The 26,233-nt window shown below is 46.1% G+C and overlaps 1 protein-coding gene and 1 pseudogene across 3 annotated transcripts in view; both read left to right on the top strand.

Annotated features, from left to right (window-relative positions):
* The window catches only part of SETD2 (SET domain containing 2, histone lysine methyltransferase), a 1,168,808-nt gene that overhangs the window by 116,537 nt on the left and 1,026,038 nt on the right, over window positions 1-26,233 (top strand). The window lies entirely within an intron of this gene.
* Window positions 8,892-9,446, top strand: LOC144785228 (LHFPL tetraspan subfamily member 5 protein pseudogene; annotated as a pseudogene).

Genomic DNA, 26,233 nt, shown 5'->3' with positions numbered 1-26,233 from the left:
GCCTTCCTCACGGAAACCTGGATGAACGCCTCCTCAGCCCCCGACATCGCCATTGCCATCCCGGACGGCTACAAGATCATCCGGAGGGACCGCGTCAACCAAACCGGAGGAGGCATCGCCATCGTCCACAGAAACACCATCCGCATCACGACCAACTCCGACGACACCCTCACCGCCGCCGAACACCTTCACTTCCAGATCCACACAGACCCCAAGACCACCCTCAGAGGCACCCTCATCTACAGACCCCCAGGACCACGCACACAATTCAGCGAAGCCATGGCAGACTTCGTCAGTCCACACGCCATCACCTCCACAGACTACATCCTCCTAGGGGACCTCAACTTCCACCTGGAGAACAACAAAGACTGCAACACCGCCACCCTGCTGGACAACCTCGCCAACCTGGGACTCAAGCAACTGGTGAACACCCCCACCCACTACGCCGGCCACACGCTTGACCCCGTCCTTTCCTCCAGCAAGCACATCTCCTTCAGCCACTCATCCGGACTACACTGGACATACCACAGCTGCGTCCACTTCAACTTCAGGAGAACCACGGCCCACCCCCACCCGCAACAGATTCCCCGCAGAAGCTGGAGCAAGATCACCTCCGACCAGCTCGCCTCCTCCCTCAGCCGGAACCCGCCCACCAACACGACGGACCCCAACGAAGCAGCCCACAACCTCACACAGTCGCTCACAGACTGCGCCGACGAACTCGCACCACTGAAGAACCCTCCCAACAGACCCGGCAGCAGGAAAGCCTCTTGGTTTACCAACTACCTCAAAAACTCCCAAGAAAACCTGCCGCACCCTCGAGAGCCTGGCGCCACGACCAGACAGCAGAACACATGACAACCCTCAAGAACGCCACCCGCAAGCACCACCAGCTGATCCGCACCACCAAGAAGACAGCATTCAAAGAACGACTGGACAACAACACCCACAACAGCAAGGAGCTCTTCAGCATCGTTAAAGAGCTCTCCAACCCTAGCGCCTGCAACACAGACATCACTCCCTCGCAAGACCTCTGCGACTCTCTCGCCACCTTCTTCCACCGCAAGATCGCCGACATACACAACAGCTTCGGCGCACAAACCACGCACCCAACCACCGAACCAGCGCCCCCCACCACCACCCTCCGCACCTGGACCCCGGTCAGCACCGAAGACACCACCCGCCTGATGAACACCATCCACTCCGGCTCCCCCGCCGACCCCTGCCCACACCACATCTTCAACAAGGCCGACGCCATCATCGCACCCCAACTCCGGAACGTCATCAACAGCTCCTTCGCATCTGCCACCTTCCCGGAGAGCTGGAAACATGCCGAGCTGAGCGCCCTCCTGAAGAAGCCCACTGCGGACCCCACGGACCTCAAGAACTTCCGCCCCATCTCGCTCCTCCCGTTTCCAGCCAAAGTCATCGAGAAGACCGTCAACAGACAACTCTCCGCCTTCCTCGAGACCAACGGATCCCCCGACCCCTGACAGTCCGGCTTCCGAGCAAACCACAGCACCGAGACTGCCCTAATCGCAGCCACCGACGACATCAGGTCCCTGCTCGACAACATGGAAACAGCTGCCCTCATCCTCCTAGACCTCTCAGCTGCCTTCGACACCGTATGCCACCGCACCCTGATACAACGCCTCAGCAACACCGGAACCCAAGGAGTGGCCCTGGAGTGGATCATATCGTTCCTTGACGGAAGAACCCAGAGAGTCCGCCTCCCCCCGTTCCGCGGCCACAGAAGTCATTTGCCGCGTCCCGCAAGGATCCTCTCTCAGCCCCACCCTCTTCAACGTCTACATGAGCCCCCTCGCAGCCATCGCCCGCCAGCACAACCTCAACATCATCTCCTACGCCGACGACACCCAGCTGATCCTCTCCCTCACCAACGACCATGCCACCGCCAAAGCCAACCTCCAGGAAGGAATGAGAGACGTCGCAGAATGGATGAAGATCAGCCGTCTGAAACTGAACTCAGACAAGACGGAAGTCCTCATCCTCGGGCCATCTCCCTCTGCCTGGGACGACTCCTGGTGGCCCCCTGCCCTGGGCATCGCACCCACACCAACGGACCACGTACGCAACCTGGGCTTCATCCTGGACTCCTCCCTCGCGATGACCAAGCAAGTGAACGCCGTCTCATCATCCTGCTTCAACACCCTGCGCATGCTCCGTAAGATCTTCCGCTGGATCCCCACCGAAACCAGGAAGACGGTCACCCAGGCCCTCGTCACCAGCCGTCTGGACTACGGGAACACCCTCTACGCTGGAACCACAGCCAAACTCCAGAAAAGGCTCCAGCGCATCCAGAACGCCTCAGCAAGACTCATCCTGGACATCCCTTGCTACAGCCACATCTCTCCCCACCTGAAAGACCTGCACTGGCTCCCCGTCAACAAGAGGATCACGTTCAGACTCTTTACCCACGCACACAAGGCTCTCCACGACATGGGCCCGAAGTACCTCAACAACCGCCTCACATTCTACACACCCACCTGCCAGCTCCGATCCACCAGACTCGCCCTCGCCTCCGTCCCACGCTTTCGGAAATCCACCATCGGAGGAAGGTCCTTCTCCTACCTGGCAGCCAAGACATGGAACTCCCTCCCCACTCACCTATGGCTGACCCTGGACCATCTCTCCTTCAGGAAGCAACTCAAGACCTGGCTGTTCAAGCAGTAGCGACCCCCCCCCCCCCCCCCCCCCACCGTCAGCGCCTTGAGATCCTTATGGGTGAGTAGCGCGCTTTATAAATTCCGCTCATTGATTGATTGATATTCACGCTTTCACCCACCTCCCGAATACATTAAGGCTTATTAAAAACCATTATATAACATTCAAATTAGCCATTTAATATACAATTATTCAAAATACAGTAAATCCTAGACATAACCGCCATTTTTTCTTTTCCTTTACAGTATGTTGTTACGTTCAACATTTTGCAATAAGCACCAGGTATCGTTACATATTTGTGCTGCTGAAACAAAGATAATGACATATTTATAATTGACCCCAATACACTTAATATGCATACATCCATATTATCAAAATGACCGTAAGTTTTATGGTTGAAACCGTGCATATGTGGGCAGCGGGCATACTTGTCAATAAATGATAGACACGGTTAAAGATGCCAACCTACCACTCTTAGTTTGCTTCATTGATAATTCATCCGCCTTTGATAACATAAACAGGAAGAAACTATAGGATATACTATTCACAAGAAAAATCCCTCTGATTCTCCTCCATATCGATAAATGGGTACAAATAAAGTTGGGAGCGGGTGACCGGCTATCCAGAAAGATACCAACGACGAAGGGGCTGAAACTAGGCTGTTTTCTGGCCCCGACTTTGTTTAATCTTTTTATGTTCGACCTCACGCTCAAGCTAGATAAATGCAACTCCCACGCCCCAAAAATGGGAGGACTTACCGTTACAAATTTACCTAACTCCGAAGATCTCGTACTGATCAGCCGCACTCCGGTTGGCCTGCAACACTTCTTTTTTTTTTTTTTTAACAGACTTTATTGATGACTCCATTATTTTATACAATACAGTAAAATTGTACAGAGGCAGTCTTTTTCCTTTTATAGTAGTTACATCGCATATGCTGTATACAGATTCTGCGTATATCATTCAGTGTATTTCATGATCTCAAGTAATACCGTTGGCAGTATAAACTGAAAAGACACAATATAGGATTCATCAAGCACAAAGCCATGTACATTTCTATTGAGCAATAAGAACCTGTGTAACCCCAACACCCCCTCCCTAACCCACCCACTCCCAGTCCTGCTCTCACTGCGAAGGTAACTAGGGTAAATCATTATAAACAGCACGCCCTAAGCTGTAGCTTCCTTGTGTATAAAGTGCGGGCCTATATCACAGAGTCCGAGGTTGAGGAGTTACTAGGTGGCATTATGCGCTACGGAGGCGTGGTATCCTGCGGGGGTACTAAGTCCATTGATTCCAAATCAATCAGCATAGCCTACCATTCCAACGAAATAGGCTATTTCCTCAGCGCCCTCGCTTCCTCTCTGCAAAGAGCTGAGTCCTCCGCTCTTCCCCACTGAATCAGGTCATCCTGCCAAATAGGGATCGCGGGACACCTGGGGGATTTCCACCTCATGGTGAGAGCTCGCACTGCCAATATGAGGGCTCGGTTGGCCTTCAACACTTAATAGATACCATGCACAACTTCTCGATCCACAACGGATTATGCATAAATCTATATAAATCTAAAGTGATGGGGTTAAACCAGAAAAAGAATGCACAAAGACACCGCTGACAACTGGGAGGACTCCCATTGGAAATTGTTGAAGAGTACAAGTACCTGAGCGTTATAATGGACAGTAAATGTACATTCTTGCAACAAAAAGAAGCTATAGCAAGAAGAGGTAATGCAACGGCAGTTGCATAAAAAAATATTAAACTAAAAAAAAACGGCCAAAGTCTCATGCCTTAGCTACAAGTGATCCAAGCGAAGCTCATCCCCCACTATCACCTATGGGAGCGAGTGCCTACGAGGACGAGATGCAGGCACATTGGACAGCACTGTAGCTAGGGCCATGAGGATAATATTCAGTCTACCTAAATACACTTCACCGCCACAACTAAGATTAGAATTTGGCTTGTGGAAGCAAGAAATAGCAATCAAAGGTGCTTTGCCAAATGCTGGCATGAAATCAAGGGAGCTGAATCTGGGTCTCTGAATGCGCATGTTTGGAATGAGATCAAGTTTAAAAAAAAAAAAAAAAAACTCTGGGGAGTGCCGGATCCCATAAAAGCTTCAAAGAAATGTTAAATAAAACAGTAAAAATTATGTCGCTAATGGAGGACTAAGCTGCATTAAAGAAAACGACACATGGCTGGTTTGTTTTTAGAGAGCTTCCCCTCGATCTTACTTGGGTGCAGGTTTTAGGAAAGCAACAAAGGAAAAATATATTCGCCTGGGTATCCTACCATCATTGCTCCATTTGCCCCCATGGAAACAACCACAGATAACAACCAACTGTCGATTATGTAGAGAAACAAAAGAGGATGTGCTACATTTACTGTGTATATGTGGGAGACTAAACAAGGAATGAAGACCAATATTAAAACCTGCCTTAACGATCAAGGGGATAAGAATAGTGAAAACCCTGCTTCGAAGGTGGGGATGTCCAACTAGCCTGCTGTTTGGTCCAATTTTTGGGTATATCGGAAAAAATGTTAAAAACCAGTACTTAATTGACCAATTGGGCTCTCACAATAGGCATCTAAGAGTCAGCCACTGCTGTTTTACCATCCAGAGAGTCTCCTCATTTGCCGTTGATTTTGCACTTTGCCTGCTTTAGCTGCTGGGAGTCCCTCCTAACACACTGCGCTCCCAGAATGTGTCACCTAGGAGGGAAAACTTGTAATTTGAGGGCTCCACACATTACCAAAAATCTGGTCTTTCAGTAGTACTGTAGGTTTGACTCCTTTCAACAATGTCAGAATGTCGCTTCGGCTAAAACTAACTGCAAGAAGTGGAAAAGTGTGGCTCACTGGTTAGAGGCGGCAGACCCGTAAGCAGAGAACGGCCCGGGACCAGGGTTCGATTCCCGACGCGGCAGGGTCGTGGACCAGGGTCAGCAGACTCGATAATTCTCGCCTTGGTGCCTACTCTAGTCAGAAACCACACTCGGCAACTCTGGGCATCAGCTTGCCTCATCTTCACAACAGCCCCCCAGACCGCCGGGGATGCTTGGTCGCACCTTAGAGATACCCATCAGGGACCATCTCTCAGGGAGAGCCAGGACGGGTTCCCCAGCGGTCGAAGCGTGTAGATACTCCTCCGGGAGTCGATTCCTAGCGCTATATAAACCCGCAATTAAATTAAATTAAGCGCTGGCATACAACCAAGGCTTTTAACTCTGAAAATTTGACTATTACTGTTATACTGATGTAAAGGTTTTTTTTCCGTTTTTTTTTCTTTTTTAATTGATTTTATTTCAGCAATCAATCGTACATTGAGCATAATACATAACATAATCGTTTGAACAATTAATGGATAAAAAACGTTATATTTATAGAGAGTATTTGGCATAACATAATAGAATCAAATCAGATTAAATCCATTTTGAGATAGGGGCCCACACTTTTTGTCCAAGCTTTTTCCTTTTTAGACCCTTGGATCTATAAATTGCCATTTCTAGTTGATATATAGATAACAATTTTGATTGCCAGTGATTAAAAACTGGAGGCTCAGGATCTAACCAGCGAGAAGTAATACAAAAACGAAAAACTGCCATACATATAAATAAAAAAGCTTCTTCAGAAGCTGACCTTATTCCAATTTGATCCGTTTGAAGACCAACAATAACCATTTCAGGAATTAATCTTACAGTGATCCCCAAACTATGATTTAAAAAGAGTTCAACATCTGCAATAAATTGCGAAAGTTTCAAACATTTAAAAAACATATGAATAGAATCAGCGGCTGTATCATCACACCGTTTGCATTCATCACTATTTCTAACTTTCCATTTAGCTAATTTAGCCGGGGAATAATACAGGTCATAAATTGACATAAAATGCTGACTTTGAAGCGAGCCATTAAATAGCATCCTAATCGATAATTCAATGGATCGAACTATATCAACATTTTCAATTTAAAATTTCCTTTGCCATTTACTCTCATTCAGACTCAGATCATCATCCATTTGTTTAATAGCCATCTGGTATACGAAGACTATTTTTTTTACCCTTTTGCTAGTTTCTAAAATATTATTTTTATTCATACATAAATGATCAAGAAGACCCTTGGATACCAAAAAACTCCGTACCTGGAGGTATTTAAAGAAGTCGTTTCTAGACAGTTTATATTCTGTTTGTAAACTAGAAAAAGAGGCGATCTGAGTACCTTGATAGAGATCTCCCAATAGACGAATCCCATCAGAGTGCCATCTTTTCATAATTTGATCATTAAAAATCTCAGGTAGCATTCGGTTATTCAACACTGGAGAATAATAATTCAGATCACCCCACTGGATAATTTTCTTCTTTATTTGCCTCCAAATTATCGAGGCAGTTAATATAATTTTAAACTTAGTCTTTTTGTAGTAACTAGGTTCTACAACTTTTACTAAACATTGAGAGACTTCCTCACCTAGCAACATTTCATAAATTGAAGGGTGGATCGATTCATCAATAATAATGTCTGGAAAAATTAGTATGCCCATATATCTTAATTAAATAAGCCAATAGTATAGTTGGAAATTGGGAATCCCCCAACCACCCTTAATTCTCGGGAGTGAGCACCATCTCAGAGCCCGTCTAGATCGATGATAGCCCCAAAGAAACCTGGATGCCATTCTATCCATTCTAGTAAAATAAGAAGATGAAATCAGAAGAGGTATTGTACGAAATAAATATAGAAATTCAGGAAAAGTCAACATTTTTAATATATTCGCACGACCAAAAAGAGAAAAATGTAAGTTATTTAGCTTTTCCAGAATATTATTGGAGGATTTTAGCACTGGCTCAATATTGAGACGTACAATTTCATCAATCTTGGGAGATATTTTAATCCCAAGGTATTGAGCTTTAGGGACAAAGATCAGGTCATTAGGCCGGCCACTGTCAGAGTGGATCAGCTGGGTCTTTGCAAGATTTAATTTGTAGCCCGATAAAGCTCCAAACTCTTCTGCAAGATGAGTTATTTTTGGTAATGCCCGTCTAATATTTGAGGTAGTAATGGCAACATCATCTGCGTATGCAAATATTTTAAATTCATTTTGTCGAATCATAACCGGAGCAATGTCCTCTTCTATTGATAATTTACGAAGATAAGGTTCTAAATATATTGCGAACAGCAAGGGAGAACAAGGGCAACCTTGCCTTGTCCCCCTCGTTATCCTAAAACATTCAGAAAGTGTATCTGTAATCCTAATAGCAGCTTTCGGATCAAGATAAAGTGCCTTAATTGCAATTATGTATTCCTTCGGAAGTCCCATCCAGGCCATTACAGCCCATAGAAATCCCCAGGCGACCCTGTCGAATGCTTTTTCAGCGTCCAACAGGGCCACCGCAACCGCGGACTCCAAGGGCCTGTGCCCAATCCAGCAATGCTATAACTTTTTTAACATGATCCGTAGTGTCTCTTTTTGAAATAAATGCATGTTGTCTTATGGAAACGAGGGACGGCATCAATTCATTTAATCTGTTTGCAAGTATTTTTGAATAAATTTTACTGTCGGCTGAGATAAGAGAAATGGGTCTATATGACCCTAGCTCATCACTGGCCTTTCCTCTCTTTTTAGGTCGAGCAGACCTAAAAAGCAGGCGAAGCCTGCTTTGTCTGCGAAGACATCTTTTGCTGGTGTGTCTGGGGGAATGTGAGACGGTGTCCATGCACGAGCCTCTGCCGTCTCCGATTTGCCCGCGAGGGCGCGCACGGCGCTGTGCACATCCCCTGCCTGTCATTCACATGCTCTCGCAATCACACACAGGCAAAGTCACGCATGCGCACACACATTCCCAAGCGCACACACTCACCCCCCTCCCCCCCAGGCATACACACAGGCAGGCACACACACGCATGCACGCACCCCCCTCCCCCACCACTCACGGGGCGCGCATACACAGATTCCCCCCCCCCTCCACTCACCGTGCTCTTTTCCGGCGCATCTCCACACGCGGGGCACTCCATGATGGGAGCCCCGCAACAACGAGCATCACCGGCCTCTTCCGGCCGCGTCACAGGCCCCGCCCATGTCACGGGCAAGGATGCCTGACTTCCTGGTTTCGCCCTCCTAAAACAGCGTCTCTTTCTGGGTGACAGTGAATGAGGTACAGCAATTTAAAGTGAATCAGCCCCAGCGTCGCCCTGAAGCGAGCCACTGACCGCGGGCGCCATGACCAAGATGCTGCCGGCCCAGGAGGCCGCCAAGATCTACCACACCAACTACGTGCGCAACGTGCACGCCATCGGCGTGCTCTGGGCCGTCGTCACCATCTGCTTCACCATCACCACCATGATGATCTTCATCCAGCCCTACTGGATCGGGGACAGCATCAACACCCCGCAGGCCGGCTACTTCGGCCTCTTCAGCTACTGCATCGGCAACGCGCTCACCTCCGAGCTCATCTGCAAGGGCAGCGCCCTGGACTTCGCCAGCATCCCCTCCGGGGCCTTCAAGACCGCCGTGTTCTTCGTGGGCATCTCCATTTTCCTGATCGTCGGCTCCATGCTCTGCTTCGGCCTCTTCTTCTTCTGTAACTCTGCCACGGTCTACAAGGTGTGCGCCTGGATGCAGCTGGCGGCCGGTGAGCTGGGCAGTGGGGGAGGTGCACGGGTGCAAGGTGAGGGGGCAGAGGGGGTTGTACCCCAGGACACGGCCCTCGTAGTAGGTACAATGCCTCGGGATGTCAGTAATTCGAGTGTCTTTACTACAGGTACAGTAAGGTAAAATAGGTGCATACCAGGGGATTTCGTTTGATGACTCCGTGCAGTGACAATGAAATGCTTGGGGGCGTGGTAGTCCCCCCCCCCCCGGACAGTCACAGGAGTGCCCTGGGTGCCTTTCATTCCCTGCAATCATACAGTGAGCTAGGAAGACTGAGATGCCAAGTATGTTTATAGTAATGTCGGCGATACATACAGTGAAAAAGAACGTTTTAAACAGCCAGCCGCTCTAGCCCAGTCCGAGCTTTGCATAACACTCGTGTTATAAATTGAGTTTCCTACTGTAGTATCTCTTTTACTGCTCGCCAGCCCTATCTGCTCTCCGTGCACTCTCAGTCAGTCTCCACCCTTGTATAACACTTGCAATGGAAACTTTCTTACCGTGGGCTCTCTTGCACTCTTCGCCAGCCACCTTTCTGATCCGTGCACTCTCAGTCAGTCTCCAGCCTTGTGTAACACTCTCGCAATGGAAACTGTTTCTTACAGCACGCTCCCTTGCACTCTTCAGCAGCCGCTTCCATGCACTATTGCCCAGTTTCCAGTCTTGTAATATGCTCTTTTCTATAGGTCCCTCTAGTTTCTATACACTCAATAACAGTATGTTTTAATGTGTTCGAGACTACATTCTATGTCCCAGGCGTCACCTGTTCCATTCCATCCGGCCCTCAGTTGGGCACTGTGTTTTCTTCAGTTTGTAACTCTGTCCTAGTCGGTTCCACACATTTTTGCTCAATCCATTGTTTGTACCATACTTTCTTAACCAAACCGCTGTCATGTTTTATGAATTCCTTCCAAGATCTCGGCCTGCCAATGCGCTTGCGCATTGCTGGCGGAGATTATAGTAAGGGCAAAAGAACAGTCTGCCAATGGCGGATCACGCACAGTTCATGTGATCTATGCACGTGCACAAACCAGCCACGTTACAAACCACCATTTGTCTGTCAGTGCCTCACATCACACTTCAAAGGCTCCGCTCCCAGCCCCCGCGTGCGCACACCAGCACTCTCCTACTTCCCCAACAATCCTCCCACGGCCGGCCGCTCTTCCCATTCACGCGCTCTGCAGGTCACCATTTGCCAGCATGTGGCCGCGAATTCCTTTTGTTCCCGCCCACCTCATACCCCTATCATCTGCCATCCTACAATGTCATCCTCTTCATCTGACTCTTGTAGGTTCTTTCTCAGCCGTCTAATCCTTTTGTCACAGTGCTCCTCTTTCTTCTGCACTTTTCTGCGTTTCTCTCTCTTATTCTGGAGTAAACTCTTGTCAATGAAAAATAGTTCCTGGTCCCCAAATATAAATACCAGCGAGCCCCACCTGCACCCAAGGGCTCAAGTTAAGCACTGATTAAATATACATAAGATTACAGGTTCCCCTGATCCGCCACATTCTTCTAGCTAGAAGCATGGCCTCCTGTCTTGGAGATTACGGGACCTCTCATGACGTGGCTCGCCTCCCCGCTATCGACCGCTACTCCAGGCTGCTCAAAATTCCTACGCACGGCTGGTTTCTCACATTCCTTGCTCCTCGCATTCCTACCACCTGCTTCCCCAGCTACGGTGGCCCGCCGAGTCGACTCTCCTGAACATTCCTCCGCATTGTTTGTCAGCACTTCCATCGCTGCCCCAGCCCTCCTCAGATATCCACGAACTTCTACTAATTCAATCTCGAATCAATGAATTACTAAAGCAGCCACGAAGATCAAGCCAGATTATAGCGCCTTACTATGAAACCCAAAGCGGATAGCGGCTCTCAGCGCTGCCCCGGATACTTGCCTGAGAAGGTTCGACCCGTCCATGCAGCATGGTTCAGGCCGTTAGACACATTGCTAAGTATTTTGGTCTCCGTGATGATAATAATGATGATTGAACCTATATTTCAGATTCCACCATGTAGTGCCTCTTGGCGCTAGTCCCTCGTTGTGGTTCTGTCACACTGCCAGATTCCACTGTCCTGACCTCTCTTCTAACACAGTGTGCATGTTTACGTTTTCTTGTTGGAATACGGATGACATACGACAACTGGGTTCTAAACAACATGTTCGGCATGTAAACGTGTTTTGCTTTTTAATTCACAATCAAATATACAAGTCCAGTCTGGTCACTAGATAAAGCTCTTTACCAGGCTTTATTGATGTAGCCCTTTCCATGGATGTTTCACGAGAGCCATTTCCATTGAATGTTAGATTTTTCCATATTTTCAGCTGCAAGAACTTCCCTGAAACATGAGCCTAAACGTCTGACTGTTGCATGTAGGCACTGACCAGGATAATAAGAGTGATGGCGGCAATAAAGAAGGCCTGTGTGCATTCCTCAGCCTTCACTGCTTGTTTATACGGGCGCTAGATGCTGTCTGCATTAAAGTCCTACTGACAGCAGCGTTCCTCTTAGTTGACTCCAATGATTCAGACTAATTTGCTGTTATTCGTTTTTGCTTGCCTCATGCTCCGTTTTACACTCAATTAATCCCCTTCTTTCCCTTACATTTAATTTACACCCCCTGCCGCCACATAATTACACTGCACTGCATTCAATGCAAAATACACTCCAAATACCACTCAGTGCCACATAATTACCCGTCACATAATTACACTGCACTCCATGCAACATACACTCCAAATACCACTCAGTGCCACATAGTTACACGCCACATAATTACACTGCACTCAATGCAACTTACACTCCAAATACCACTCAGTGCCACATAATTACACGCCACATAATTAGACTGCACTCCATGCAACATGCACTCCAAATGCCACTCAGTGCCACATAGTTACACGCCACATAATTACACTGCACTCAATGCAACATACACTCCAAAAACCACTCAGTGCCACATAATTACACGCCACATAATTACACTCTACTGAATGCAACACATACTCCACACAATACCACTCAGTGTGACATAATTATATGCTACATAATTACAATGCACTCAATGCAACATACACTCCAAACAATAACACTCAATGCCACACAATTACACACCACACAATTACACTCTACTGAATACAACATACACTCCACACAATACCACTCAGTGCCTCAGAATTACACGCCACATAATTACCCTGCACTCAATGCAACATACACTCCAAATACCACTCAGTGCTACATAGTTACACGCCACATAATTACACTCTATCTATCGCATCACCACAGCATCACTCAACACCACCACAGCATCACTCGTCGCCACCTCATCACTCAGTGCCACCACAGCAGCAGTCTGTGCAACCATTCAACAACAACTGGTTCGAATATGTTCTCTCAATGTTTCAAGATTTATTACAAATGTCATAAAAAGATGTTAATATTTCCCTTCTGTTCTTGGATTTTCGTCACAATAAAATACACTGAACATTAGCTTCACAAAAGTTATTTACAAAAGTTTAAGCTATTGCAATTATAAATTACAATAATTTTTATTTAAGTATTAATTATTAAAAAAATTAAAAGAAATTGTTATTTGTAAGATCAATACATCTAAGTCACGTAAATACAACACATAGTGCATTACAAATGCTATAGGTGTCATATTTGCGAAAGTTAAAAGTATTGGCATTGTAAATGACAAAGCTATTAATTTTGCTATTTTCAAAACCAACACATAAATACAAAATTTGTCATTTACAATACCAATAGCTCAAACTTTCCTAATGCGAGACCTATTGCATTGCAAATGCTTGTTAAATATTACGATGGTGGCAAATGACCATGAATCAGGAGGGTTACCTGAAAAAGCTAGATGGAAGATTTTAATCAATTCTGTTTATAAGACTCTCCTAAATACTCGATAAAATTCTAGAGGGAAACTATCCGGTCCCATTGTCTTACCTGTAGCCAGCCCCATAATTGCTGTTTCAATTTCTTCCCAGGTAATTGAGGCAGTAAGTATTTTTTCTGTTCTTCCAACAGGTCAGTTTTATTAACACCTTCCAGATATTGTGACATCTTTACTCCCAGATCTCCCCCATTATTAGGTTGATGATATAAAGCCTGATAACTCATTAAATGCTGCTAGTATATCCCCTTTAGAGGTCCTGACAACCCCACTAAGATCTCGAATTTTAAGAATTTCATTAGATATTGCTTTTTGACGTAATCTCTGCGCTAATACTTTGCCTGTTTGTTCATTTAATTCATAGCTTTCTGTTCTGTATTGTCTGTATTGAAAGGCGACTCGGTCCACAATATGGGAATAGACTATATTACGTTAGACAAATCAAGTTGGGATTCTTCTATGTGTTTCTTAGCTTTAATATTTTCGGCTAATTTTCTTTCTGCCTTTAAAACCATGTCGCAATCATTTTTAAACTTATTACGTTTATTCTTTAGCAGAAAATTCGAGTACTTTAAAGTTTCCCCTCTTATTACAGATTTAAATGTGTCCCACACGATTGGAACAGAAGCAGTATCATTATTAATCTGGAAAAACTCCTGAATGATTTTGGTCATAAACTGTACATAATCCTCTTCAAGTAGTAAGTTCCTCTGAAATGACCAAGTCATTTTGGGGCCTTCCCTGACCAATGACAGATTAACGTTTATTAGCAGTGGATTATGGTCTGATAATAATTTGGGAAGAGTTTCGATCTCTACTTTGTCAATGAAAAACTGAGAAATAAAAAAATAATCAAGGCGAACGTGTTTCCGGTGCGGGGCAGAAAAGAAAGTATAGCCAGGATCTTTAGAGTGAAGAATATGCCAAGCATCAATAAGACCGTTGTCTAGCACTAAATTTCTCAAAGCTTTAAAAATCCAGGGTTTAAGTCCCATATATCTATCACCTTGTCTGAAATAAAAAATGGCTTCAATGTGAATATTTAAATCTCCACAAAAAATAATGGGGAGAGTGCACGAAGCGAGCTCCAAATTAAAAAAAATTAACCACTCCGAATCGTCCACATTAGGACCATATACTGTGTAAATCATAACTTTCTTTTGAAATAATAAAAGTTCTGCTGAAGCCCACCTCCCCCATTTATCAGCTGAAGTTTTAAGACAAGAGCCTAAATTTCGTCGCATAAAAATAGCGACCCCTCTCTTAATCCCCGTCTGTCTGGAACAAATTAGCAAGTCTAATCCTACATTTTTTAAGAGCCCCCTTTTTTCCCAAGCAACATGCGTTTCTTGTAAGCAGAGAATATCTATCTGCAACAAATATATAATTTTAGCCAGAATCCCTTTTTTTTTTAAAGTCATTGAGACCATTGATGTTCAATGTACACACCTTAATCTTCCTATCCATTGAAAAAAAGAAGAGAAACATCAATAAAAGACATCCAGACAATTTTTGTTTCAAGACATGCTTTCTTATTATATCTGACATAAAGTATCATAGTAGATCTCCTTTCCTTATTGTAAATGTAAATGTACAGGAATTTATATAGCGCAAATCACCAAGCGGTTTCTAAGCTCTTGCTTAGGGAACCCGTCCTGGTATTCCCCTGTGAGATAACCCCGGCAGGGTATCCGCAAGGTGAAAGCCAGGCATCCCGCCGCGAGCGGCCGTTGTGGAGATTAAGCAAGCTATTGCCCAGAGTCGCAGAGTGTGAACCCGTGAATCGAGTAGGCACCAGAGCGAGAATTGTCGAGGCCATGGACATTTTAGGACTCAAGACCCCGCCGAGCCGGGAATTGAACCCTGGTCCCGGGCTGACCTCTGCATCCAGGTCTGCCTCCTCTAACCAGTGAGCCACACTTCTCCGCATAGTAATCGTTACCTGTAGTGAAGAAAATCGAAATCCAGTTCATGTATTGATTAGATTCGGCCATTTCCAAGCCTTGCTCAATCCCGACTGTTGCTGATTTAACCCACCACCACCACCCCCCCCAAAGACCTCCCCACAAACCCCCACCACCCAGACACCCTTCCCTCAGACCTCCCCAACCCACCTTATGAGGCACAGGGACAGACAGTCCCTGGGAACACCGAGTGCCTACCCCCCCCCCCCCCCCCTCCCCTCACGGTACAGCGAAGGAAACCTACAATAATTTTCAACCTAGCCATCTAACGATTTTATATGTGAAGCATTAGGACCTAATTAGCACAGAAAAGAAAAGAAACAGTATAAACTGTTAGCTTCACAGACTTAAACAATTTCATGATTACTCATAATGAGGCTAGGTATTCCTTGGCAGAAATCTCAGAGAGAAAAAATCTTGTTTGACCTTTAACAATAACCTTAAGGTTGGCCGGGTTTTGCAAGTAAACTGTAGCGCCTTTTTCCTGGAATCCAGCAATCCGCTGTCTAAAATGCCAGCGTTTCGCTACGGTTGCCTGGCAAAAATCAGGTCTTACAAAAAAAGACATCCTTTGGCAGTGCGCTTTTTGTCTGGTCTGGCCAGATCAAAAACAGCTTCTCTAGCCAAAAAATTATTGAATCTGACCAAAATAGCTCTAGGATAGTCACCATACTCTTCATATTTTGCTGACACGCAAATCCAAACATCAGTAAGTTTCCCATAATTGATGACACGTACCATTCTCTTTACTTCATGTACTTGGTTCATAGCTAGAAAGACACACAATCCAAACATCAGTAAGTGTACCTATATTTTATGACATATACCCTGCTCTTAATTTGCTTTCCTTGTAGCAAGAGAGACACAAGCAATACAGTATAATCTCAGTTCACAAATCAAAATTCATTCCCCAAGCACCTATCCGTGTTTGGCTCTAATGAGGTACTGACAAACCAGGTTCTGTTGGCTAAGTAGTGGCACCATAAATGTCAGTTAACCCATCACAACACATCTGCAACTAGACCGTAACTTAGTGTGAGACTATTCCTCAATGCGGCTACCATCTTAGAAGCTGTTTCCATAAGTGCATACTAAACAGTCATTTATACAACTGCATTTACGCCTTTAATATAAACTGTGATAAACTGTCACATAAAATAACATACATAAACACTCAAACCAATTAAGTATTTTATGTCATCCAAGTTCATTAGGAAGTTCGAAGGAAAAAATAGCTTTATGCATGACAAAAACCACAATAAAAACAAAGGTCCTGGTACACGCCATCTTGGAACATGTTTAGTAAACACATGCATTTATATATCACATATCGTCACATCTATCGAGACAAGATCTATATCAGATGCAGGGCCAGAGAGCGTGCAATTTTAGCAAATGGAGATGGTATAAATATTAGTTCCTTTGGAACAACGAGCGTAATGTCCGCTAAATAAAAAAAACATTTCCAACCACTGCCCAAATAAACAGCATCTTAGTGAATGCCTAAAAGGCTTCGCCTCAAGCAGTTTATTCCAAATTTTAAACAATCAGTATCAGATGAATGTTTGGATAAACTGAACAAACAAATGAGGAATCAAGACTAAATATCACTATACCAGCCACCACCTGGGTACACAGTGTGCTCAATTCAGACTTGAAACCTGGACGAAAGATCACTTTACAGAAGTCATTACCATTCTTAAAGCACATGACAGGTTATTACATTACTTCTTGCCACTTGCCTTGACTCTGGACTCGAAGACCCAGAGAGCTGCGGGGGCCGTCAGGAGACCTCCCCTCCCACTCTAACTGGAAGCATTTTAGGACGCTCTGCGCGAAGCCCCAGCCAAGGGCGAGCCCGTTTGAGCCCGTTTGAGCCCGTTTGAGCCCGTTTGAGCCCGGGAGGGGGCCTTCCTCTTTTGCCTGTAACCCAAGGACAAGCCAAGGTCAGTGCAAAGATAGCCTGATCGCCCCTGTTGATTGAAAACCCCATTACTAAGCATACTACATTTGCTCTGAGGAACTATTGCTGTAATCAAACTTTTGTAATGGCGTCCTCCAAAGTGGGAAAAGGGATAAAGTCGATGCCAAGGGGGTCGTTTGTAGGAACCCTGGATCAATTTCTTACATGGGCATCTTCCATGCTGGCACACCAAATAGGCTCTCTTTGGACCCCATTTTTGACAAACGCTCATCTCTGGGCCGTTTGGCACATGTATCATCGCCTACCCAGCATGGTCCTCCTGACATTACTCCCCTGGGGACTGGGAATGAGGGCTCTCATCAGGCTCAAATAGAAATTAGACCCCCGGATTCACCAGCTAGCACGGATGGTATACCTATTGCCCAGTCTGCCTCCACCCAAAACCAAGACTCTTTGGGACCGTCTTCCCTGAAATTGCAAACTCGCTCTGCTACTAGCTTAAAGACGTTTGTGGAAGCTCCTACTCTAGCTGCTAAAAGGAAGCGCGGAGGTGCCCCCATAAACAAGAGGAAAGCCAAAATCCAGAAATGTAACATCATAGGGGACGGACAAATGTCACCAACCATTGGCAGTCCAGTCACCGACCAGGGATCTGAACAAATGCCTATGACTCTATCAGTCACCGAAGTTGTGTTCTCCAGGATCCGTGGGGCAGAGTTCTGGGTTAAAATGGAAAACATCTTTACCAAGTCTTGTCTTGTCAAATGTCAAATGTCAAATTCTCTTATATAGCGCACTTATCACCAAGGAGGTCTCAAGGCGCTCTGCAGAGAAAAGGCAATGATCTACCAGAGTGAGGAACAGACGGTGGCCCTTATTTAGGAAAAAGCCACGCTTTCAATCCTCTCCTAAATTCTAGGTGATTGGATAAAGACAGAAGACGGGTGGGTAGCTTATTCCATAGCCGTGGAGCCACGTATGAAAAAGACCTGCAACCATGCCTTGACGTCTTCCTCTTTGATAGCATTTAATCTATCGAAAATAGACTCTTACGCCTAGAACAACACTATCCTGTTGCTGTGGGGAGGGGGTTGTCCCTCGAGCAATCGATGCTAATGTTACAATAGTGAGGCCTCAAGGGCGTGACAACGCACCCTGCCACCGTCCGGTGCTATCCCCAATAAACAACATAGCCGGCCCGATTTTCCAAAGTGTGCCGGGTGGGGGACACTTGGCTCAGTCTAAGGAGAACACTGTAGATAACATTCGAGAAGGGAATAGATCCAATGTGAATGAGGGGGATAGAGGGTTATTTAATTTCCACGTTTTATCAACCAGGAGTAATACCTGCGACCCTCCAGCTACTGTACAAAAATGCCTTGATCTTCCCCCTGAGTCTGTCCTGAATGTAATAGTCCTTGCTGGGGTTCCATCCTTGGACCGGGGGAAAATGGAGGATTATGGAGACCTTAAGAATAAGTGTATCCATTGGTTGAATTCCAACAGGCCACTACCCTCGCACGCATCTAGTAAAATTCTTTACTCGTCGCGTGGATTGGGTAGGGACAAGGGCGAAAAGTATAAGGAGAGACTGTGTAGTCATCAACTTCAGGAACAGTCGAGTGGTGGATTATATATGTAACTTGGTCTCGGCCAGTCCTGCTACGTAAAATAATCTCTCCCTTTGACTTATTTTTACCCTACCTCCAGTGGTTCTAGAGGGTTACCATCCTGGGGAGGCTGTATACTTTATGGTTCCAGGGTTTAGGTCCCACAAGGTGCCCGGATAGGAAATAATATCAAAACCCCCAGAAGTGATGTGCTTCCCCTGAGTAATAGATTTAGTGTCTTGGATCAGTTAGACTGACAACCAACCCCCCGCTTATCTCAACCTACCCCGGCTGACGTGCAGGGCATACTTGCCGTACGCGTTGGCCTTGAGAGTTCCGTGCGTCCTACCAAGGTAGCTGGTCTTAAGGGGGGCCAGATAGCCACTAAGGCCCTAATGCGTGCGGGCAGGGGGGGAATTAGTGAAATCCACAGGGCAGGTGTAGTGCCTGGAACTCCTCAATCAACAACTTTGGTGGATGCCAGAAGTCCAGTTTCATTGGTGGATGTGGGTGGGACAAGCGAAGGAGCGTTAGAGGAGATGGGCCAAACCTTGAGTGAGAATAATGCTGAGGATCTGTTTGCCCGGGGTGACCGTTCCAACCCAGCGCAATTTGAAACTGGGCTGGGGGAGCTAAAGGATTCTATTAGAACTCCAAAATTAATAACTCATGTGGATGTTAGCTGTCCAGCCTCCCTGGTGGTTGTGTCCAGCCTCCCTGGTGGTTGTGGGTGGGATACACGAAGTAGAGTCAGAGGAGATGGGTCAAATCCGGAGTGGGGACAACACAGAGGACTGCTCTAACTTAGTCCAATCAGAAACTGGGGTGGGGGAGCTAAAGGAACGTATTAGAATCCTCTCTTGGAATGTGGCAGGGATTAAAAATAAACTGCCTCCGGGGGACTTAGCATCTGGGTAGGTACCCATTTGGGGGCTCAGGCAGTCCTGATCCCTACCGACTCGTTAGATCTGCAGTGCGTTCTTCTCACACTTCCGGACAGTTGACAAACGGCCCTAATAAATATCTACTCACGACCAACGCCTAGTGGGAAGGATTCTGGAGTTATCGACCAGCTCAGGCAGTTTATTCTAACCCTTGACCCCGCCATCACCTTAATAGTTGGTGGTGACTTAAATTGCAAATTCGAGCCACTCACTAATGTAACCGAAGACGGCACTGATGATGAGGACTAGCACTGGTATATCCCTGAACCGCAGATCCTGGCAGTTAGAGCTTGGATCCCGTTGGTTCTTCAAATTAACTCCCTTACCCTTTTGTCGTCTCTTAGAGCCTGCAATGGGAGGACAAACTCAGACAGACATGGCCGAATGACATTTAATAGAGAAGGTCATAACTCCGTTCTTGACTATATCATGGTGGAATCCAGAACTTGGGCGCTGGTTCTGGATTTCCAGATTCATTCCAGGAAGGATAGTGACCATAACACCTTGGTCCTAACACTGAAACCAGGGAGTTTGGCTCTGCCCAATCCAGACTCTGACTCCAATTTAATAGATCCTCCGCTCATATTAACTAACAGGCGGAGAGTCAAATGGCCACAGATATTAGGGTCTCCTAATAAGCTTGCCGATTTATACCAGAGGGCTTTGCCGTACTTAAGTGACATGGGCGAGGTGGAGGTCAATTTTCCAGATCTACGGCCTGGGGATGAGCCTTTGAATATACATCAGGGGCTCCTCCAGAATCTATCTGAGGTATTCCACCCCGTAGGAAGTTTTAAGATAAAAACAGTCTCGGCCCACCCCTGGTACAACGCCAACTGTAGGAAAGCCAAAAAGGATTTGATCCAAGCAGTTAAATCACATGATAAAATAAGGATCAAGCATCACCGGCACCTGTATCAGCGGGTCATTCAGAAAGAAATGAAGGCAGACAACTGGAAAGACCTTAGAATTGCTCTAAAGTCAAAGGATTTGAAATCCTTCTGGACAATTGTCAGTTGTGGGAGTAGGGTGGGCAACTTGGCAAATGTACCCAATATAGCCACGTCTGCCTGGGAAGCACACTTTGAGGCCCTGTATGCTTCTCCGATCGACGATGGCCCCGCAGTTCCTCTCCCCTGCCTCCTCCACGAGTATCGACTGGAGGGGGCCTGGGAGATCACTCTTCTGGAGGTGGAAGGTGCTATTTCCAAACTAGTTCCTAACAAGGCGTCCGGTTTAGATAAGTTACCGGGGGATTTATTTCAGTCCCAACCGAAAATGTGGGCCCCTTATTTATGTGTTCTTTACAGTGCCATATTAAATGGCATGAATCCTCCGGACACCTGGCGTGGCGCCGCAATAGTCCCTGTTAACAAAAAAGGCTGCCCTCTCAAACCGTCTAATTACAGGCCTATCAGCCTGATAGATGTTACTCAAAAATTGATGGGTTGATTTATTCTAGACAGAATACAGAGCTGGATGGAACAAAAAGAGATTTTATCTCCTTTCCATGCTGGTTTCAGGCTGGGTACATCAACTGTGGACCAGCTATTTAGACTCCAGGTCTTATATTGGAAAACGGTGATTGTAGAGGGTGGCAGCCTCTACATGATCTTCGTTGACCTGCGGTCAGCATTTGACCTGGTACCCAGGAATAAACTGTGGAGGGTATTACTTGAACTTGGCCTCACACGCTACCTTCTGAACGTTTTAATGAGGCTCCATATTGGTATCTATGCGCAGGTTAGGTGTGGGAAGCTTGACGACTTGTCAGCTCTCTTCCTGGTGAACCAAGGGGTGCGCCAGGGATGTGTTCTGGCCCCAACTTTGTTTTGTTTGTACATCAATGGACTAGTTAATCATCTCCTTGGAGCGAAAGATATAGATGCCCCGAGGTTAGTTACAGGACGGGTGCCCGCTCTGATGTTCGCGGACAACACTTTGTTGTTGTCCAAGACATCAACGGGCATCGAACAAACCTTGGATGGATTTGCCGACTTCTGTGTATCCTGGGGTCTGGAGATAAATCTGGATAAAACAAAGTTTATGGTTTTTAACCCACCGAGGCAGACATGCCCGAATCCCCTTCTGGGTGGAACCCCACTGGAGAGAGTTAAGATATTTGAATACCTGAGTATCACTTTGGGTGAACACCTAGACTGGGATTCGCAGCTGGCGAAAGCTGCACTTAAGTTAACAAAAGTGGTGGGGGGAATCCAGAAATTGCACAGAGAGTCTGAGTTCAAGCCGGCGGCTCCAGTCATTGAAATATATAACGCCCAGGCTAGATCGGCAGCATTCTATGGGGCCGAACTATGAGGCCACCCAAAATCCTCCAGCCTAGTCAAGGCAGAACACGCATTCATGAGGAATATATCGGGTCTTCCTGTGAGCACCCCTCATGGACCCCTCCGCCTGGACCTTGGGCTACTCCCTATTGAGGAGGTCATGACACTACGCTCTTTAACATACTGGAAGAGATTATGGTCTGTGCCGGAACTTGTATGCTACAAAACGAATTTAGGGATATCTGGGATGCACTGAAAAGTAAGAACATCCAGTGGTTGACCCATATTAAGGCCACTAGCTTACGGATTGGCCTACCGGAGCTTTGGGAAACTCCTGATGTAGCCTGTCTGGAGCTAACCAAAGCCGATTTGGTCTCCCACTACAGGAAATGTAACTTAGCATCCCTTCATGCGTGCTCTGAGGGGGTAAGACTCACCACTGAATTCCTCCAAGTCAAAACAGGCTACAAAAAGGAAGAATTCTTAGACCTGATATACCCTTCATCAGCCAGAAAATTATATATGCAATTCAGAATGGGTACTCTTCCACTTAGAGTATTTACCAGCAAATGGGATAGCAATAAGAGCATGGATTGCCGAGCTTGTGAATCCCACATGGAAAATGAAATTCACATTTCTTTTTCTGCCCAGCATATCGGGCTGTTCGAAATACTGTGTGATACCTATCTGCAGGAACTTAGGTTTTCGTCAGTGTGCCCAAGCACTCAGAGTGCTTAAGTATGATACCCATCCGCCCATCATTTTTGCTGTTTCGCGTTTCTTGAATGGCATGTGGCATAGACGTAGGAAACTGACAAATGCAGCCATTGACTAATAGGCGCCATTCTGTTTTAATATGATGTCCTTGTTCGATAATGCAACTAATTTTTAATTCACTTTTAGGTTTTTTACAGAGTAGTAGTTTTTACCTGTAAACCTGTATATTTTAAATGTAGTATGTATTTATTATCTTACTTTTGTAATGTATGCATTTTATTCTGTACTTTTATGGTCCAATGTGGCCGAAATAAAGTTATCGAACCAACGAACGAACATATTTATAGTAACTCGTCACATTATTTTAAATGATTCCATAATCTGTCTCCATAAAATTGTATACTAATAAAAATGCGGACCGTACTCTTTATTTTTTCCAAAATTCAGCCACTATGTTTGAACATTGTTACAAATTAACACTCAGACTTGCATCATATTAAATGGTAAACTAGATTGACATCATTCAAATGACATCTTTCTACAGCTAATTCAAAATCCCAAATGTACCGATCCAAAGGTCACAATATAGTCGACAAACCAAAATCTATAGTATGTACAGACTAAAAATCATAATTTTGGTCCCCAATTATTCGAAAAAGCAATGGCATTCTTGGTCCAAATTTAAACCCACCTCCACTGCACTTGGTTTTACAGATCTATCATTCTCCAGTATTAGGGGTGTCTTTCATAGATTCACATGTTTGAATATTCCCCGTCGTCGAAGTGGGAGTCCCACGGTAAATAAAATAGCAATAATGCTAAATAAATATATATATATATATATATATATATATATATATATATACACATAATAAAAGAAGAGGAAATACAACTGAAAGACCTCTAAAACGATTCCTACATAGGAATGCATGGTAAAGAGAAAAACTACTTGTTACACATTAGTGTCATTATGTTAGTCCAAATTACAGCCAATCAGGCGCTAGCACCCTCTAGAACCTTCTCCTCAGAAGCTCAAGCCCTCAGATTTTCTACCGCACGTCATGTGAAGGTAGTCTCCCTGAGCTCTGCTCAGTTCTTCACCTCAAAACTTCTAGTTCCAGACTTTTCTCAACATGTCAAGTAAGAAGTCTTTATTCAGACCTTGCTCTTCTTGTGGGAAGCTGCGCCTTTTTGAAAAGGACCCCCACCAGAATTGTATTTATTGTTTATACCCAGATCATGAGGCTGGCAGCTGCAAGTTCTGTAGAACTTTTTCTACTAAGACTCTTAAGGACAGAGAAGGCCGTCTTCTCCTTTGGCTTCAACGTCTAAAGGACAAAGATTCTGCCCTGTCAGATGCAGAAAGTTTTCAATCTGTTCCTTCTACTGCCTCTAAGCGTGGTAGTGTACAGGATTTTCCATCTCCTTTCCTCAAAAAGAAGAAACTGGCCCTGCCTCTGGCTTCTGTGGTGTCTCCTACCACTCCTACTACCACTACGCCCACAAGACCTGGCTCTCAGGCGTCTTCTACTGCCTCTTGGGGTGTTTCCACGCCTCTTAGAGTTCCGTCGTCGATGGGATCGTCTACGAGCGTTCCGACGACGAGAACCGCACTGACTGCATCCTCGACGACGACGCTGACGACGGCGTCAGCTTTTACTTTGTCGTCGACGGTCTCGTCGACAGCATACACGTCGACGAGAGTTTCTCTGCCTTACAAGCCTGTCCCGTCGACGATTCCCATCACCTCGTCGACGAAAGTCTTAAGAAATCTTCGTCGACGACTCCGTCGACCAAGGTCTCGTCGACCAAGACTCCGTCGACCAAAGCCCCGTCGATGAGGACTCCGTCTACGGAGGTTCTGCCTGCGTCGACGACTGCAACGTCGACGACCGTGCCGTCGACGACTACACCGCCGACGACTGCACCGTTGACGACTCCGTCTACGATGGATCGCCCGTCGACGGTGACCCCGTCAACGACTCCGTCGACGATGAGTTCTTCAAAATCATCCTCGTCGACAGCCAAATCAGCTCTGTCGACAGCGCCGTCGACGGTGGCACCGGTTTGATTTTCCTCATTGCCTTTGGTGCCTTTGAAGACTTCAGGATCCTCTGCTGAGTCCTCCCATCGTCGCAATAAGGCTCCGTGCCAACAGATCCCTGCTCCAGAGCCGCAACCACCTTCTCCAATGTTCGCCACTAACTCCGAACATGAGTGACTCTGAAAATGAAGGTGACACGTTTGGGGCAGCCCATAGCCCCTCTGACTTGATTATAAAATGTCAGGACTCGGACACTGACGAAGATGGCGGAGACTAAGAGTCTCAACCTGAGGAGCAGTTGGTCCAAGTGCCTATGGCTACGATACCACTAACATTAATCTCAAATCTCCAACATATGCTGGATGATTACAACCGTCGCTTCCCAGCAACGCCACAAAGTACTCCTGTACCATCTCCTGCTGCTGTTGCACTGCCACCACCGTCTCTTCCGCCAACGTTGCCACCTACAACTTCGTCTCAGGTTCAGACGTCAATCAGGATCCATACTACGGTTTATCCGCACGATGCAGATGATGAGGCGGTCCCAGAACGTGAAGACGGAGAGGTCCCTGACAATTCGGACGAAGATGCGGGCGACCAGGATATGGCAGAGTGGGACGATTACAGAGCGCAAGCGCCCTCTCCTCAGCCAGGAAACTCTGGTGAATCACCTCCTTTAGATATCGCCAGTTTTCATCTACTAATGGACAAAGCGGCTCAGCTTTTCAAATTACCTAGATCGCAACGTGAGGAGTACTGTTTCCTCTATGATTTTAAGGATAAGCCTTATAAGCAGGTCCACACGATTCCAATCATCGATTTTGTTTGGAAGGAGGGAATTAAACTCATGCAAGCTCCAAACTCGTTACCTGCTCAAATACCGCGCCTTGAGAAAAAATACAAGGCCCCAACTGGTTCTCCGGCATGCTTGATTTCTCACCCTAAGCCGAATTCAGTAGTCACTCAAGCTGCACAGCGTCGAGCCCGGAACCCAGCGTCTCAAATCACCGCACCTCCAGATAGAGAGGGTCGACGCCTAGACGCTATTGGCCGCAAGTTTTCAACCATGGCTTCTACTTCTGTCCGTGCGGCCAATGCCTTGGCCATTTTGGGACGCTATGACCAGCAGATGTGGTCAGACATATCTGCATTAATGGATCTTATACCTGAAGCTTCCAAGGCGGACGCTCAGCAGATTCTACATGATGGGCAGAGAGCTTCGGAAGAAATGATCGACTGTGCAGTCGATATTGCTAGTACAGGTTTCCGTCTGCTTGCAAGTGCAGCTGCCCTCCGACGCCAGGGTTGGTTAAAATCCACCTCTTTCCGGCAGGAAGTCCAATCCAAGATACTGGATATGCCGTATGATGGTGAATGGCTCTTCGGTTCTCACATCGATGACGCCCTGGAGTCCATTAAGAAGGACACTGATACGGCAAAGTCTTTGGGCACGTTGCAATTCCGGAAGAAGTCCTTTCGAAGGTGCGCGCGGATGCGGCACTTCTTCCAAT

Source organism: Lissotriton helveticus, chromosome 10 (genome assembly GCF_964261635.1).
Source record: "Lissotriton helveticus chromosome 10, aLisHel1.1, whole genome shotgun sequence".
Lineage (NCBI taxonomy): Eukaryota > Metazoa > Chordata > Amphibia > Caudata > Salamandridae > Lissotriton > Lissotriton helveticus.
This window is presented reverse-complemented; position numbering and strand designations above follow the sequence as displayed.